At 45.6% G+C, this 18,176-nt stretch overlaps 1 protein-coding gene across 3 annotated transcripts in view; it reads right to left on the bottom strand.

Moving 5' to 3' along the window:
* The window catches only part of PTPN14 (protein tyrosine phosphatase non-receptor type 14), a 178,991-nt gene that overhangs the window by 115,450 nt on the left and 45,365 nt on the right, over nucleotides 1–18,176 (bottom strand). Inside the window, exon 1 of one of the 3 annotated variants that reach the window (XM_019821801.3) lies at nucleotides 2,653–3,581. The exons of the other annotated variants lie outside the window; for them this stretch is intronic. The gene's annotated coding sequence lies outside the window, so the exon portion shown is untranslated. Of the gene's footprint in view, nucleotides 1–2,652; nucleotides 3,582–18,176 lie in introns of those variants that run through there. 3 annotated transcript variants of the gene reach the window in all.

Genomic DNA, 18,176 nt, shown 5'->3' with positions numbered 1-18,176 from the left:
CGGCAGAGAGGAAGGTAGTTCGTTTTGGTGAAAATTAGAGTTAGTTTCTTCTATAAATGTTAGTGCTATAGAATCCCCAGATTACATCCATACATTGCATTATTCGAAGCCAAGCAAAATGTTGTGCGAGGTTTACAACACAAGCCCCTAACTTTTAGTTGCTAAATAACTACAAAAACCAACGCAGAATGTCCACGTTTTTGAATTTCTTCCTTTTCCTCCCGCTAACTCAACTTCAAACGTTCAGTGGTGGGATGGAGAGAAATTTGTCCAAATCTGGAGCTGCACTGCAAGTCAGAACAAAGATTCCTGCTACAGGACCCCATCACAGCGGTACCTCACCTCCACGAAAAATGGCTACATAGCAACTACATGTGTGCAGAATGTCTCCGAAAACCAGGAAATGGAGGCAAACATCCTCTGAGCAATCAAACATCACGAAGTCCTTATTAATGCTCTGCTCAGGACACAAACAAACACAAACCACCCTCACAGTGCATTTACTCTGACTTTATATACCTTACATACCTTGCTTCTTAGCCCTTAGCAGACTGAAAGGAGATAAAGAAAAGTATGCTGGCAGGGAACAGAGAGGCAATGAGGGAGGCAGACTATAAAATTAAGCATTCCACAGCACGGAAGATAGTATCGAAAGTACCCTGTGGTAAATATGGATGACGGAATAACACCCGGCATATTTTGGTTAAGATGGCAGTAAAGAAATATACTTGTAAAGAGTGTAACTTGTAAACTTGTAAACTCCCATGCATACTGGTTAAAAATAACCAAAAAAAAAAAAAAAAAAAAGTGGTTCTTGAGTGGTAAAGCTTCTATTACCTGGAATCCCAACTCCCCCACCCCAAGCAGTGGTTCTCTCTTGTTTATTCCTGCTCTAATACTCAGAGCAAAGCAGTTTGGTGAAGAATCAAAGGCTGCGTTTTCGACTGTTGGGGGGGAAGGGCAACGATCTGTGAGGACCAGCAGTTTGAAAAAACCCCCCACAGGTAACTGCTGAAAAAAAATCATTACCCCATCCCCCACTTTGAGGATCACCGCCCTGAGGTCTCTAGAGAGACGTGATCTTCCCACAGGAAGGATCTCAAGACATGAAAGCTTTCATTATTGACTTCACTGAGACTCTTAAGGCATTCAAAGCACATCTTGAATATTTTATAGATAAAATAATATGTTGTCTGGAATTTACTCAAAAATAACAGGACTGGGGTGGGTGTGGGGGGGCGTCTGAGCGGCTCAGTGGGTTAAGCATCTGACTTCGGCTCAGGTCATAACCTCATGGTTCGTGAGTTCAAGCCCCGCATCGGGCTCGCTGCTGTCAGCACAGAGCCCACTTTGGATCCTCGGTCCACTTCTCCCTTTCTGAACCCGCCCCCCGCTTGCACTGTCTCTCTCAAAATAAATAAATAAACTTAAAAAAATAATAATGGGAAGGGGACACTGCGGGGTCCGGATAAAGCAATATTGGCCACGTAGTTGCCAGCTGCGGTTGGTGGCAGACAAGGCTCATACCTTTCCTTATGGTTTTGTATGCGCTTGAAATTTCCCACATTAAAAAGTTGTTTTTTCTTTCTTTTTTTTTTTTTTTTTTTTTTAATAAAGAAGTCTTTCTTAAATGGCACTTCGTAAAGCAACCTGGCAAAAATCCTCCACTCTGTGGAGCTATGTTACAGAGAAAGGGGGTCAGAATTCTTCCTCCATGTAACCCCTCCTGCCCCTCCAAAAGAAAACTTACATTTAACTAGATCAAATTGAGAGTGAGCATTTCTCATCTCATTGTTAAAAGATGGCAATAAAAATTCTTTTTGCAGGGAAAGTTGACAGGCTGGATAAAAGTACAAAGAACAACCAATGGGCAGAGGGGAAGGGATTCCTCCTGCCCAACCTGCTTAATCGACTGTATCAGAGCACCTGACTCTGGCTTACTTCTCTGATGAGCTTTCTCTGTCTATTCACGCCAGGAATGCTTTGTCCTACGAGACTCCACCCTTCTTTGAGAGACAGTAGAATCTGCAACTCTCCAAATCCAGTTCTTTCTGGTGTCAGTGTCTACACCCACAGTGATGTGCGTCCTGGAATGTCACAGCTAATCACAGCCGGGAAGAAGAATGGGAGAGTCCTGTGAGTGTTGGAACACCAAGAAGGCAATAGCGAGCACCTCCATTTTTAAAGCAGATACGATGACAGAGGCATTTTCCTGAGCATTATCTCCAATGGTCTTATGAGACGGTGATTCCTAATGCCCCCATTTTTACAGACGACAGCATCAACTCTGGAGAGGTTAAGACCTTGCCCAAGATCACACAGTTACTAAGGATACCACCTGACCCCACGTTCTTACTCAATGAACCATGTTAAAATACCCAGAAAGGGGGTAGGAAACGACCTGGTGATATGAAAATAACAATGACAACAGCAAACAACCACACTCTATAAGGAAGGCTTCGATATGCCATCTGCAGTCTATCTTTGCTCAGCCCGAGTGGACTCGATCCAGACATGGCAGAAATGGATCCTGAGGCCGGTGACTCAATTTCAGTCCCAGGATGTTCTATCCAGACGGCATGGCAGCAGAATCAGGGTCTTATCCCTGCCACAGCACCCCATACCTCCTCCCCCCGACCCAGTGCCTCTTACCTAGACAACTTTCCTTCTACGGTTCCAGTGTGTGCAGCAGAGAGGGATAATCCCAGCACATCAATACAAGCTCTTCAAAAACCAATTTGAAAAACACAGTTACAAGAGCAACCGGAGAGGTTTTCCAGCCTGTTCATATGACTCACTCATCAAAACGAAAGAAATTCGCTGAAGGTAAACATACCTCCAACCTGCTTCACTCACCCTCCTCTGGGATGTGCACCCTAACGGGGACAGAGCTGACCAAGAGAGGGGTTCTTTGTGAAAGGCTGTTACAAGTGACCTCCCTTAGCAAAGTTTTCCACACCTCCCTCTCCCGTTTCCTTCCTGTCCGTGCCTGAATTCCCTCAACTCCCCTTGCATGTCCAGAACTTTCGGATGGGAGGACTCACCCGTGTCACTTCCTATCCAAACAGAAGCAGCAGCCACGCAATCTCTGCCAACTCTCTTCAAGGGGGTCTATGCAGCCAGTGCCCGGCTTCCCTGGGTACGTCGCCATGTTCCTTGGTCTCTCTGGCCCCATCAGTGAGCCTCACCCTGATGTGGAGTGATTTCCCCGCATCAGCCACTTACAGGCTGTACAACCATAGCTCAGAGGCTGCCTCCCTTTCTGCATTTATACTATGGGGGTGGTAACAATACCCACCAGGTGCAGCTGCGGGACTACACCCGTTGGTAACATATCAAGGGCTGGCACAGAGTCTGGCACATGGTGAGCACTATTTGTATGTTTGCAGTCACTGTCCTTATTATTGTTGCTGTTTCACTGAATACTGCAGGAAGCCCAAGGAAACACAGACTGCCAACGTTCGCAAGTGTATGAATCGCTTTCCAACAAGCCAGCGTTTGTAGAATTTCAAAAGCTAAGGCTATTTATCATAAGGAGGCGAAGCATGAATACAAGACCCCTAGGTCTCACTGACTGGGAACCACGGACAGGATGCACAGTGGGCTCCAGAGACCGGGACCAAGTCAGTGAGTCAGGAATACAACCCAGCGGGTTCTGAAGCGTTAACGATGCAATCACTTCCCCTGAATCAGAGGGGGGAAAGAATGGCAACAGGTAGGAGCCAGTATCAGCTGCTACCGAGTTGCATGCTCCCCACTGGTGTAAGCAACTGTCAATCACTGATGGGAGAAAACGAAGCTTCTAAACAGTGATGCCCATGCTACCGGCTGGCACCCACGCAATAAACAGACAAGCACACGTGCACAGACACGCACAGGAAGCCCATCGTAATTGTCCTTTCTTCCCTCGGTCCCCTGCCTATGAGACCCCCACACACAACCCAAGTGGGTTCTTGGAAAAAACTCGTGCTGTACATTAAGTAGCCCTCAGTGACATGACAGAGAAAAGCACCTGTTGCCAGCACGGTCACTTGGCTGTCATAAAAACAGTTAGCATGCTAACATTCCCGCTACCGTTAGTGACCTCAGACCTGAAGATGTGCTCAGTGGCCTGCATCAGCGCTGAGCAAGCCGGGGCCTCTGGAGACACTGCTGCCCGTGGGGAGGGCTCTCCCCCTGGGCAGGGGATGACTGCAGCCCGGTAGGGGGTGGGCGGAGGAAGGAACAGGAGCGAAAACGTCAAGTGCTTCGGTTCTCGGGTCGGACTCTTCGTTCTTAAAAGCTGAGAAACTTGGGGCGCCTGGGTGGCGCAGCCGGTTAAGCGTCCGACTTCAGCCAGGTCACGATCTCGCGGTCCGGGAGTTCGAGCCCCGCGTCGGGCTCTGGGCTGATGGCTCAGAGCCTGGAGCCTGTTTCCGATGCTGTGTCTCCCTCTCTCTCTGCCCCTCCCCCGTTCATGCTCTGTCTCTCTCTGTCCCAAAAATAAATAAATGTTGAAAAAAAAAAAAAAAGCTGAGAAACTTAAATATGTACAATATCTAACAAAGCCATATCTAATAAATACGGCGAGTGCTACGCAGGGTAAACGTAATTTAAGAGGCTCCCTTTGCTCTCCTGACTTACACCTATGTTTCAGAATATTAAGGATTTCAAATCTCCCTGCAGACAAACCCTGTCTGCCGAAATCTTGGTACAGAAGCAAAAATATCGCTGGGAAAAGAAAACGCGTATCTATCCTTCAACTAGATGGTGAGAAGCCAGGAACCAACAACGCTTTTACAGCTTTTATCACCCCAAATCCCTTTGCGCTATAATTAACGCACACTCTAACTCAGCAATGCCACTTTAAAAGCAATGGGTCTTACGGATCGCGTATAAGGATGGGGCAGTAAACATCATCTGTAGTAGAGGGTGGGGGCCTAAAAACGACCTGCATATCTATGACGGAATGACGTGTGAATGCACTCTGGCATTGCCACATGATTTAGGGCATTATGCTGTTATTAACAATCAGCTAAATCTTTAGCTATGAACTCAGAGCAACAACCGTCAAAAATTCTGTAACTACCAGCTTGTTGAAAACGCTGCAGAGTAAGGCATGCAGACCCAAGGCGAAGCCAGTCATCTTGTATGTGTCTGTGCCTACTCGAGCTCGGAGAAAGGATGGAACAGGTCCATCCTCAGAGGGACAACAGGTAGAGCACAACATCTACTTTGTCAATATGCAATCTTTGGAGTATTAACACTGTGTTAAACAAAAACCTATTATTTAAAAAATTTTTTTTAAGATTTATTTATTTTTGAGAGAGAGAGAAAGAGAAAGAGACAGAGCATGAGCAGGGCAGGGGCAGAGACAGAGAGGAAGACACAGAATCTGAAGCAGGCTCCAGGCTCCGAGCTGTCAGCACAGAGCCCGATGCGGGGCTCAAACCCACGAACCGTGAGATCATGACCTGAGCTGAAGTCGGACACTTAACCGACTGAGCCACCCAGGTGCCCCAAGAACTATTATTTTAAATACTGCTTCTCCTAAATACTAGATATAAAAACATTGAGGAGAAGTCTTCCTTCAGTATTATATCAGTCATCACTGACCATTTCAGCTCTAAGATCATCTGAGTGGTTGCAATGTGTCAGAATTATGCTAGACTATTGCACGCACTGTATCATCTAACCCTCACAATCCCAGCTTACGGATAAGGAAACAGACTACATAACCTAGCCAAAGTTCCAAAGCAAGCAGGTGGCAGAGATGGGCTCCAAAGCCCAGTTTTTACAATTAGATGATACACATAGGAAGATACACCTTGATCATATATGCCCCCTTCATAAATAACAATGCTTAGAACACAAATCTCATTAACCATTTGCTTTTAGCACCACATAAATCATACCTTGACTAACAGCAAAAGCAAAAATGAAAAAAAAAAATCACTTGAGATCAAGCATTCCTTTTCAAAATTGGAATTAAAACTACTTAAGCCCTGGAGAGCCTGGGTGGCTCAGCTGGTGAAGCGTCAGACTTCAGCTCAGGTCAAGATCTCATGGTTTTTGAGTTCAAGCCCCGCACTGGGCCCTGTGCTGACAGCTCAGGGCCTGGAGTCTGCTTCAAATTCTGTGTCTCTCCCTCTCTCAGCCCCCTCCCCCGCTCATGCTCTGTCTCTCTCTCTCTCAAAAATAAACAAACATTGATAAAAAAAAAAAAAAGCCACTTAAACCCTGGGACTTCCCTGAGTTTCCATTCTTTTGAATTATTAAGCCTAGAGAGGCCATTCTTCTTCTTTTTTCTTTTTTTTAGAGTTTATTTATTTTAGAGAAAGAGAGAGAGAACAAATAGCAGAGGGGCAGAGAGAGAGGGTGAGAGCCCAACTGTCAAAGCAGAGCCCAACTTGTGGTTCAATCCACTGAACCCACAAAATCATGACCTGAGCTGAAATCAACAGTCAGACACTCAACCGACTGAGCCACCCAGGTGCCCCCTTTTTAAATATTTTTTAAGTTTATTTATTTATCTTGAGAGAGAGAGAAAGAGAGCACACAAGAGCACAAGTGGGAGAGGGGCAGAGAGAGGCAGGGAAAGAGAGAATCCCAAGCAGGCTCCATACTATCTGCACAGAGCCCAACACAGGGCTCAAAATCACTAACCGTGAGATCGATCACAACCTGAGCCTAAATCAAGAGTCGGACGCCTAATCAATTGAGCCACCAGGCACCCCTCTCTTTAGCATAGATTCTTAAGGAGGAATGCTCCCAAGTCAAAACCTGTAAGTTTTAAAAATCTCTTACTACATACAGCTAAACTGATTCCCAAAGGACTGTCAAATGCAGAAGCTATGGTAAGTCACTATGATTTCCATTTCTTTACCTGCAAAATGCTCAAAATGATGTGTTTTCTTAAGTACTCCGCTGAAAAGCTGCATAATGTAGAACAGAAAGGAATCAAACTTGGAGTCAAAAGGACCAAGATCAGGTTACAGCTTTCTTTTTTCTTATTGGGTCACCTTAAGCATGGTTCCTCAGCAAGGCAGAAAAGCTTTAGGAAAGGAAAATTTCAACCCAAAAAGGATATATCGAAGTCCTAACGCGAGAGCAGGTCTGCGTGGCAGAATGGCCCCCCAAATCCAGTCTGCAATGAACAGGATCCTTTCTCTCGTTAGCTCCAGTGCTATGTCACCATGCCACAGCTTTGGGAGCAGCAGTTCTGAGGACAGCTTTTGAGAAATACCACACGCTGTCCTCCGTCAGGCAGCAACTATGGAAATTACTTGGCCTGAACATCAAATGACTGTACTTCCTTATATTTATATACCATTTCCTCAAAAACTACTATTCGCTCAGCCCAGACTACTGATTGTGGGAAATCCCAAAGAACAAGTAAAGACACCCTCTCTGCCTGCCAAATGGTAGGACATGCTCGGTAAGGATAAAAACAGAGCGGCACATACACTGGGCAGCTGGGAAGAGATTCGTCCAGACAGAGGCAAGGACGAGAAGAGACAAGGAGTGGATGCAAATGCACACCGACCGTCTGGAGACCGTTCTTGGGTTCCGGATAATCTGCAGAAGGTAGAAGGGGAGGTAGCAAAGGTCCGCAGCTTAAGTAGAAAAAAAGAAGAGAAGTTGCCTGGGTGGTTTGGTCAGTTGGGCATTTGACTCCTGACTTTGGCTCAGGTCATGATCTCATGGTCATGGGATACAGCCCCGAGCCCCTCATCGGGATCTGTGCTGACAGTGCAGAGCCTGCTTGGGATTGTCTCTCTCCCTCTCCGTCTCTCCCTCCCCTCTCCTCTTCCTCAAAAAAATTAAAAAGAAGAGTTTCCAGTGTGGAGAGATTTTCACTTGAGATTTATGTCCACGCTCATTTTATTCTATATAAATGCAATATCTGAAGCAAAAGCAATGCAAATTCAGCACAAGGAAAGAATAAAAATTAAGACATCGTGATTTTTTTTAAATTAATGTTTATTTATTTTTGAGAGAAAGAGGGAGACAGAGAATCTGAAGCAGATTTCAAGCTCTGAGCTGTCGGCACAGAGCCCGACGTGGGGCTCAAACTCATGAACCGTAAGACCATGACCTGAGCTGAAATTGGATGCTTAAGCAACTAAGCCACCCAGGTGTCCCCAAAATATTCTCTTTATCTTACTATTACATATGATTTTTTTTAACTGTTGCATTTACGCAAACACTGGAGCCATAGTCCTTAGTCTTCGAGAGCACGGCTTCCTGTAAGTCAGATTGGTAAATGAGGATTCTGATATAGGAACTAAAGTAGACAAGTAGTAAAAAACGAAGATTTCATTCCAGTACCTGTGCCTGGATCCTCTCAAGGAAGAGTGAACTAATTTGGAAAAAAAAAATGTAATGGCAGTGAGTCATTTATACACTAAGTTAGAACTTTATTTTTTTTCTTAGGTTTACTTCTTTATTTTGAGAGAGACAGAGTGTGAGCAGGGGAGGGGTAGGCAGAGGGAGAGAGAGAGAATCTCAAGCAGGCTCCACACCAGCAGCACAGAGCCCAACAGGCGGCTCGATCCCGAGAACCATGAGATCGTGACCTGAGCTGAAATTAAGAGTTGGATGCTTAACTGACTGACCCACCCAGGCGCCCCTAATTTAGAACTTTTAGATTGTGGGTGAACACATCGAATAAAAATACTCAAGATGGTCATACCTTAATAGCTTATTCCAGTAACAATCTTTACCAGTTGAAATTTCTTCTTTGTAAAATATACTTAAATCTCTATTCGTAATTGTATCTATTTCCTCCTTGAAGTCTTTCATCCTGAAAAGGGCAACTGGGAACCATCATCCCCGCATCACACCTTCATATATTTAACACTCTTATTATGACACTCACTGCCTCAGATTCCCCAACATAAATATTCCTACCTTTCTTGCCTTCTCTTTTTAGGGACTAGTTCATTGCCCTGCAATCATCTATCTCTGTGGTTCCCTATTCACTCTAAATCCTTCTTGTTTTCTTTTTGTTGCAGAACAAAACTGAGACAAGTTGCATTTACAACCTAACTCATGGAGATGGGCTTCATGTTCAGCAGAAAACACAGAGCATGCATGTTGGATTTGCCCATGAAATCCTTCCTTGAACAAAAAGATCTCTCACTGGAGAAGACACCACAAGAAAAGCTAACTGTTCTCTCGTCTATGTCAGATAATGAAGACTATGACAAAGGACAAAGAACGTCTGAAGAGGGTCTAGAACACTTAGGCTTAATTCTTTGCTCTGTCTGGTTACTTGAATCCAGTCAATAGTTAGAAAGCTAGAGCTGGAGGGGATGCCTGGGTGGCTCGGTTCTTTAAGCATCCCACTCTTCATTTCGGCTCAGGTCATGATCTCTGATCTTGTGGTCGTGGTAAGTGGGGCTCTGTGCTGAGTGTGGAGCCTGATTCTCTCTTCCCCTCTCTCTGCCTCGCCCCCACTTGCTGGCTCGCTCTCTCTCAAAATAAGTAAGTAAACATTGAAAAAAAAGAGAGCTAGAAGTTGAAAGATAATGGGGTTTCAGTGGTGAAACAAAGATGTTTTCCCAACTGAAAAATCACTTCAAATCCTGGAGAGGAACACGACACACACATTACAAGCTCCGTGTCTGATGAACAAGGGGATGTCAGAAACCCCACACCAAAAAAATACAAATACAGAAGGAAAAATCTGGAAGAGTAAGCCAGGCAGGCCCTCTGGAAGCTTAACTTGGAGAGGCACACGGGGCCAGGTGTGGGTTTCGTTTTGTGAGGTGTCTCGTTTTTGCCAAGCGTGTAGGTTGTGAGTAGGGAAGGATGTGAAAGCCGGGGAACTGTTGGAACGTCTTGATAAGGACATGTTCCTCCTCCCAGTCCAGATGGCACAGGAAGTGAGAGGGCTCCAGGAGGGAGGTGTCCGGATGGAAAGAGAGAAGGGGGCAGGGGTGAAATATCGTGACACGACTGGCTCACGTGTAAAGTTGTGCACAAGGAGTTCTTTAAAGCAGGTGGAGGTATGCGGAGATGTTTAAAGAAAACCAAGCAAGTGAAAAGGTGAAACATTTACAAACTCAAGAGAAAACAATGTGTTCAAGAAAGAAACCCCGATCCACATACCACACTTGGCTAAGCTGTACACATTATCTGCATCGTTATACTGAACGAAAAAGGCACTGAACTGAGTCTAACCAGAGCATCTGCGCTGCTCTTCTGGAATGATGGCGGTAAGGGTGATGGGGTATCAGTGAGCCTCAGTCCTTACCTGCCGCTGCCACTGTCACCACCATTGTCCTACCTAACATTACTGAGCACTTACCAGGTTTTATGTTTTTCATGCTAAGCCCTTTAAGCGGGCCTTGTGTCTCTCCCAGGAGTCTGCCACAGAACAAAAAGCATCATGAAGGCTCTGAGACGGAGCAAAGAGGGATGTTTCTCTAGCAAGGAAAGCCTCCTTTGAATGCCCTGCAGTCAGCCTTTGGAATTATTTCAGCAAGGAGAGAAGGAACGTCCTGCCCAATTTCAGGAAGTCCATGACAACTGCCAGGAGCAAGTCCTTATTAGTTAAGAATAGAAGAATAAAGAAGGGCCAATGGACACTGAGCTAGGAGAAGTGCACCTGAAGAGGAATGCAAAATACAACTGACCTAGACCTCCAGCTCCCCAGCCCCACTACCCAAATAATACAGAAGGTTAATCCCAACGCAAGCACACATGGATCTTGTGCTGAGCCTGAACCCGTGATGGGCAGGGGCTGAAGACATCCAGCCTTTTATAGGCCCTATCCATAGATGCTGGCACCATTCCGAGCAACATGACTCAGAGGGTCAAGATTATGGTCACTAAATGTTCATGGCCAAAGCCATACCCGAATTCTGTCAGAAATTATAGTTTGCATTTCTGGAGCATTTCTTCCATACGAAACCCTGCACAGGTTATTTCTAGTACCCACATCATCAACTGTGCATAAGCATTATACCCATTTTACAGACGAGTAAACTCAAGCCTACAGACAACATACTAGCTAGCGATGGAATTCACAGTCTCACTTAGGCTGTGTAGTCTCCCATCTTCCATAATATCTTAAAGGAGCCTTTACTGTGACTTTTCTACAGAGTCTGGAGGGATACAAGGAAGCCAATCTCTACCAATGGAAATCTAACGTGGAGCTCATGACCCACTGACCGTGTTATATACAACTAGTTAACCGTGTGAGAAAAATAGCACCTAGGACAAGGGGAACAAAGTTGCTAGACGACCCCAAGGTCAGAAGAAAAAGAAAGAATTGAGATTAGCGGGAGTAGAAAGGGAGAAGCCCCAGTCTTCACCCAACGTGTGCCTGGTGTTTGCTCTAGACACACGCCTGGCGTTTGCCATATGTTCCTCCTCTGTTGCAACAACAGAAACAACCCCCTTGGATCCTCCCATCCCTCCTGAAAGTGAACGGAGGCCAATATTGATACTGTGGTGCTGAAAAATAACCCAAAAATGTGGGGAAGGTCTGATATTTACATGACCAACTGGCATATCCCAAGCTTTAACTTCGGCGTTTCTCAGGAAATCTGGAAGAGCTGACCTACTGTCACCCAGAGGCACCAACCTCCTACCTGTTCATATTAATTTCTGCACTTTGGTCAAATTCTCCACAGTATCCTTTCATTCTGCCAACAGAATAATAAATATCAGATAAACACGTGAGGGGATGAATGGGTTCATTCAGTAGATGGGGGAGGGAGGGGCAGGGAATCTTTTCACGATATATATGTATTTCAAATCGCAACACTCTCTTTAAACATCTTACAATTTTATCTGTGGTTATACTCCAATAAAGCTGAAGTTTTTAAAAAATCAAAAGAATAAATACCAGAGGGGGGGAAGAAAACTATACACTTTTCTCTTTTCATGGGTTAAGTGCAGATATGAACACAAACCCCACCACACGTGCTCCCTGTAAGCCAATTCCAATATTAAAACAAATTCAAGGGTGGCTCCTGGGTGGCTCAGTCAGTTAAGTGTTGGACTCTTGACTTCAGCTCAGGTCACGATCTCACGGTTGGTGAGTTCGAGCCCATGTCAGGCTCCATGCTACCGGGATTTCCTCTCGCTCCCTCTCTTTCTGACCCTCCCCAGCTCGCGTGCGCACTTTTTCTCTCTCGAACATTAAGTAAAAAAATTTTTTTCAAAAGAGATTCATTATTGCACATATTAAAAAAAAAATTTTATTTACTGTTTCCTTTCGAGAGAGAGAGACGGACACAGAGTGCAAGCGGGGGAGGGGCAGAGAGAGAAGGAGACAGAGAATCCCCAGCAGATTCTGTGCGGTCGGCACAGAGCCTGACGTGGGGCTCAAACTCACGAACTATGAGATCGTGAGCTGAGCTGAAGTCGGACGCTTCACTGACTGAGCCACCCAGGCGCCCCCGTTATTGCAAATATTTGTCAAGGACCTACTCCATGCCAGGCTCTGTGCTAGACGGTAGGGATAAAACCATGTGAGACCAACAGCTGTGCCGTCCTCACAGAGCTCACCTATTACACACCTTAACTGAGTCTGGAACAACGGTCTGCACAGGTGCACAAGAGAAACCAAATGTAAGCAGGGCGACATTATCACGAGCATATAACAGTCACTGACTGCACTGGCACAACTCTCACCTTTTTCCTTAACCCCATCTGCCCTCCTTTAAATAGCAAGTGCCAGGACATGAAGGAACGCCACCAACGTGCACTCACCCCTCTCATTTCTTCTGAGCAATTACCAGCTGCCAGACACTATAGACAACAAAGAGTACCGTATGGCTCCTGTCTTCGGAAGCTCATAAGCTACTGAGGATGAATTCTGAAGAATCAGAGGGCAAACGGCATTCTCTGCAAAGAGGTTTGACAGCTGTGTTTAAACGGTTTTTCGCCAAAACCGACACAAAGTAATAGTATTGCCTTGTTCTCCTTACACATGTCCCCATAGCAAGCACGGACGTCAAGACGGGCTCTTGACCTCCCTGCTCCATTGAAATGTGTGTCATCAAAATAAGCTTGCTGCTGCTCCTCAAAAATAGGAAATTCACTCTACCCTCCCGTGATGGCACTCGAAGACATCAGAATTCTCCCTGGTCTACAGAGGGGCTAAGGCTGCTCATACAGCCGCATGAGGACGGTCCTTCAAGATCTGCTCCTTGTCTACCTAAATAATGAGGAGGAAGAGGAGGATGGTGATAAGGACGATGGCCATTAGTAACTGTAGCTTCAAGGTACGAAGCATCTACTATGTGGCAAGCACTGTGATGATAAGCAGTTTCAGGCCATCCGTCATTAAACTTACGACAGCCCTAGGAGATAGGTATATTATTTATCCCCAGACTTATCAGAGGAAACAGAGGATTGAAGAGGGTGAGATCTGGCTCAAGAACAAAAAGCCAGGGGGCGCCTGGGTGGCGCAGTCGGTTAAGCGTCCGAGTTCAGCCAGGTCACGATCTCGCGGTCCGTGAGTTCGAGCCCCACATCGGGCTCTGGGCTGATGGCTCAGAGCCTGGAGCCTGTTTCCGATTCTGTGTCTCCCTCTCTCTCTGCCCCTCCCCCGTTCATGCTCTGTCTCTCTCTGTCCCAAAAAATAAACAAACGTTAAAAAAAAAAAAAAAAAAAAGAAAAGAAAAATTAAAAAAGCCAGGAACTGGCAGAGCGAAGCCCAAAGGCTTACCCACTGTACTATGGTCTCAGCCCAGCCACCCTTTCTTTCTTCACGTGCACGACACCTGCATTGGAGCCATTTCTATCCTCCACACCCCACTCTCCGATCTGCACCCAGTTGACTCCTACTTCCCTTTCAGAACTCATGTGGAGTCACCTTTCCAGGAGACGTTTCTAGATGCCCCACTCTAAGGTCTGATGCCGCCTGTCTGAATTGGCTCTGCCTTGGGCGCCCCCTGCACCCCCCCCAGCACTATCCCACTCTGCCATTCAGTCGTGAGCTGCTCAAGGCCACGGACATCTCACAGTCAACAGTGCAGCTCCACAGCCCAGTGAGAGCACTTATGCACAGCAGGCACCAGATCAACTGTGCGGGTTTGCTGACTGAACAAATGAATGAGGACAGAGAATTGAGGCTAAGGGCTTATTCCAGGATGGTCTCTGGAACCAGAAATACCTGAGTTCAAGTCCTGACTCCATTTCTTAACAACTTGACAATTCACTTACCTTCCTAAGCCTCATCTATAAAAATGAAGGTCGTCGGAGCGCCTGGGTAGCACAGCGGTTAAGTGTCTGACTTTGGCCCAGGACACGATCCTGTAGTTCGTGGGCTCCAGCCCCATGTCAGGCTCTGTGCTGAGAGCTCAGAGCCTGGAGCCTGCTTCAGATTCTGTGTCTCCCTCCCTCTCTGCCTCTCCCCAACTCATGCTCTGTCTGTCTCTCTCAAAAATAAACAAACGTTAAAAAAAATCTCCTAATAATACTATGTGAACTTTAAAAAAAATAAAAATGAAGGTTGTCACGTAGCATCTAGCTCAAAAGGCTGTTCTAAGGGTTTCAATCTAGCAGCCTAGCTCAATAAGTGGGACACAGTATGTGCTCAATAAATGTTAGCTATTAGTAGTAAAGTACAAGTCAAAAACCAACCCACTAGTAATAAAGGACTTTGCCCTCGATAGCCGGCTTTTCTCTTCCCTCCAATCTCAAGCAAATACAAAGTCACTCCTTTCCATAATGTGGCTGGGGGATAGGAAGGCTCGTTTCTATAACCAATCCAGGTCCCTTCCAGACCTAAACATTTAAAGGTAACTTAGGTTTTTCCAAAAAGCTTTGAGGGCAAGGCGCCTGGATGGCCCACTCGGTTGAGTGTCCGCCTCTTGATTTCAGCTCAGGTCATGATCTCACGGTTTGTGAGACTGAGCCCCGCATCAGGCTCCGTGCTGACAGCACACAGAGTTGGCTTGGGATTCTCCTGTCTCCCTCTCTCTCTGGGCCCCTCTCCCACTTGCCCTCTTCTCTGTGTCTCTCAACATAAACAAATAAGCTTTTTTTAAAAAAATTACAGAAAGTTTTGCAGAGGAAAAATGTCTCACACATAACCTTGAATTCAACCTTTTCTCCCAAGACAAGCATTTCCGTGGCAACTCATGAAGCGAGCTCAGAATATAGGAGTTGCTTCTGTAACAATCACCTTTGACAGAGCACTATTAGTAATTGTAACACGTGCACCACTAGGTCATAGTTTAAAATCTTAGTCATTGTGTGCCATATTCATCAAAACATCCTTGGCTGTAAATGACACAACAGAAGTGTTTCCCATTTTGTATAGCTCATGTTTCATGAGATCGAGCCCCACATCCAGTTCTGTGCTGACAGCACTGAGCCTGCTTGGGATTCTCTCTCTCCTTCTCTCTCTGCCCCTCCCTCGCTCACACTCTTTCAAAATAATAAACATTTTTTTTAAATCTACACATTTCATTATAATAATTATATAGGACTAGGGATGGCCCAGAAGAACTCTAAAATCAAGCCTCACCTGACACGCTTTTCTGATGCTTTTATCTAGGTGGTAGAGAAAACTGCAGTGTAAGAGCTTGGGGGGGCTGCTGGAGTGTTCCAACTTCCATTCACCGGTCTTGATAGAGCACAACTGCACCTCCCTCCAGGCTTGTGATGAAAACTTTGGAACTTACCAGGTTGGGCTTGGAAAGCGACTATCAACTGAGGTGGAGACACGAGGATTTCCCCCAGAGTTTTAGTTCCTGTGTGCGATGTACCAGAGCAAACTTCTACCTTTTTCCTTCCGTGTGTCAGTTTTGTTTTCTGTCTCTCCCTCCAAAAAAGGCCCATTTGCTACACTAGAACCTAGTCCAAACACTCAGAACATTAAACAAGAACTTTACCTTTTCTACACAATTTTAATCTCTGCAGAGGCACAGTGGCATCAGAGAAGATGATACCAACTCGTGTGCTGGCCAACACCAGACCCACGTGATAGACACGGAGGGTCACCTATACATGACCAAGGGCCACTCAGATCTGAAACAGGGGCAGGACGATTATACTAGGAGGACCTTTCACAGAATACAGTCTTGTTGGCATCTATAGGAGAAAACAACAACAGCTTCTCAACTTGACTGGTGCCCAGTCTACACGGAGACAACGAGGCAAATTGTGGGGACACCCCACGGGTCCTTTCCCTCCCATTTCCCCTCACTTCTTTCTCACCTTACGTCGTCAGTGGCCCTGTCAGCCCTACTGAAGGGCCAGCATGCCCCAACATTACAGAGGTTGGAGATTCCCACCACAGATATGTAGTTTAATGCTTTCTGGTCAAAATGGGAGCGAGTCCTGTCTCCCCACAGTTAACCATCTAAACTACAGGCTGCGTTGTGAGTCACTGTCATCTAACATTAAGAAGTTAGAGCTGCTTTTTTTTTCTGGAAGTGGAAAGAAGAGGTTCAAGGAAACTGCCCATAGAGTGGAAGCTCTTGCATGAGCAAGGCAGAGAGAGAACCAAAGCTAACCAAATACTTGGGAGTCTAAAGGACGCATGGCCTCTCAGGACATTTCTAAAGCCAAGAGTCACCGCTGTGTTACCAGACGGAAGAGTGGGAATGAGGGAGGTGAGTTCTGCTCCTTGACAAGATTCAAGGAAAAGAAGGGGTGAGGTATAATTAGCAACGCTGACCGTATGTCTCTTCACCACAAGAGAGCCCTGTAAGAATTCCTCTTGTCCGACTCATGACACTAAATGAGTCTTGGAGATGACTTAACAATCCCCTCTAGATCAAGTAGCAACTGACTGAGAACTGGAACCAGCCGTTGTGGTGAGATGTATACTCTCTTCTCAGCCTCATCCTGGAAAGGATGGGGACACATCCAGTTACTCATAAAGATGAAAAAAAAAAAAAATCGAAAGACCTTATAATAGTTAAGAGCTTGGGCTTTGAAGTAAGAGACTCCTGAACTTGGAAGCCAGGCTTCAGTGTTAACTAACTGTAAAATCTTGGGCAAACTATTTAACCTTCCTGAGCCTCAGTTTCTTCATCTGTAAGATGAAAATAAGAAAAGTCCTTGAACAATATGGGTTAGAACTATACGGGTCCACTTACACATGGTGTTTTTACAAGATGGTACTGTAAATGTATTTTCTCTCCCATATGATTTCACATTTTCTTTTTTCTATTTTATTGTAAGAATACAGCGTATAGGGGCACCTTGGTGGCTCAGTCGGTTAAGTGTCCGACTTCGGCTCAGGTCATGATTTCAAGGTTCATGAGTTCGAGCCCCGCGTTGGGCTCTGTGCTGATAGCTCAGAGCCTGAAGCCTGCTTCGGATTCTGTGTCTCCCTCTCTCTCTGACCCTCCTCCATGCTCGCTCTCTCGCTCCCTCTCAAAAATAAAAAAACATTTAAAAAAAAGCATACAGTGTATAATACATATGACATACAAACTATGTGTTAATTGGCTGCTTATATTAACACGAAGGCTTCCAGTCAACAGTAGGCTATTAATAGTTAAGTTTGGGGGCAGTCATCAGTTACAAAGGATTTTCAACTGTGTGTGGGGGAGGTGGTTAAGTGCACCGCTCCAGGGTCAACTGTGACAGTAGCTACACATCACAGGGTACTGGGAGGATTACATGAAGTAAGACATGTAAAGCAGCTGTCAGAGTATCTGGCCACAGCAAAATACCTAATTAATTATTTATTATTAGAACCATTACAATGAGAGGAAAGGGGGATAAAAAATTAACACTCAAAAAATAAAAAGATCTGAAAGGTAGATACTAAGAACTAACGTTAAGGTGAGGAGTAAGAATATCTGCAAAGGAGATCAAAATATCTGCAGTATCCCCAAGGGAATCCAAATAGGAAATAATGTGCCATTGGTCCACTCCAGGGGGAAAAAATGCATTTGGACAAGACTGAAGTTGTCAGATTCCGTCGGGGCAGGGGGAAAAAGCATTTTGAAATGGTCACCATAGGGGCGCCTGGGTGGCTCAGTCGGTTGAGCGTCCGACTTCAGCCCGGGTCACGATCTCGCGGTCCGTGAGTTCGAGCCCCACGTCGGGCTCTGGGCTGATGGCTTGGAGCCTGGAGCCTACTTCCGATTCTGTGTCTCCCTCTCTCTCTGCCCCTCCCCCGTTCATGCTCTGTCTCTCTCTGTCTCAAAAATAAATAAACGTAAAAAAAAATTTTTTTTAATAAAAAAAAAAAAAAGAAATGGTCACCA

The sequence above is a fragment of the Felis catus genome, chromosome F1 (assembly GCF_018350175.1).
Source record: "Felis catus isolate Fca126 chromosome F1, F.catus_Fca126_mat1.0, whole genome shotgun sequence".
NCBI classification, from domain to species: Eukaryota; Metazoa; Chordata; class Mammalia; order Carnivora; family Felidae; genus Felis; species Felis catus.
This window is presented reverse-complemented; position numbering and strand designations above follow the sequence as displayed.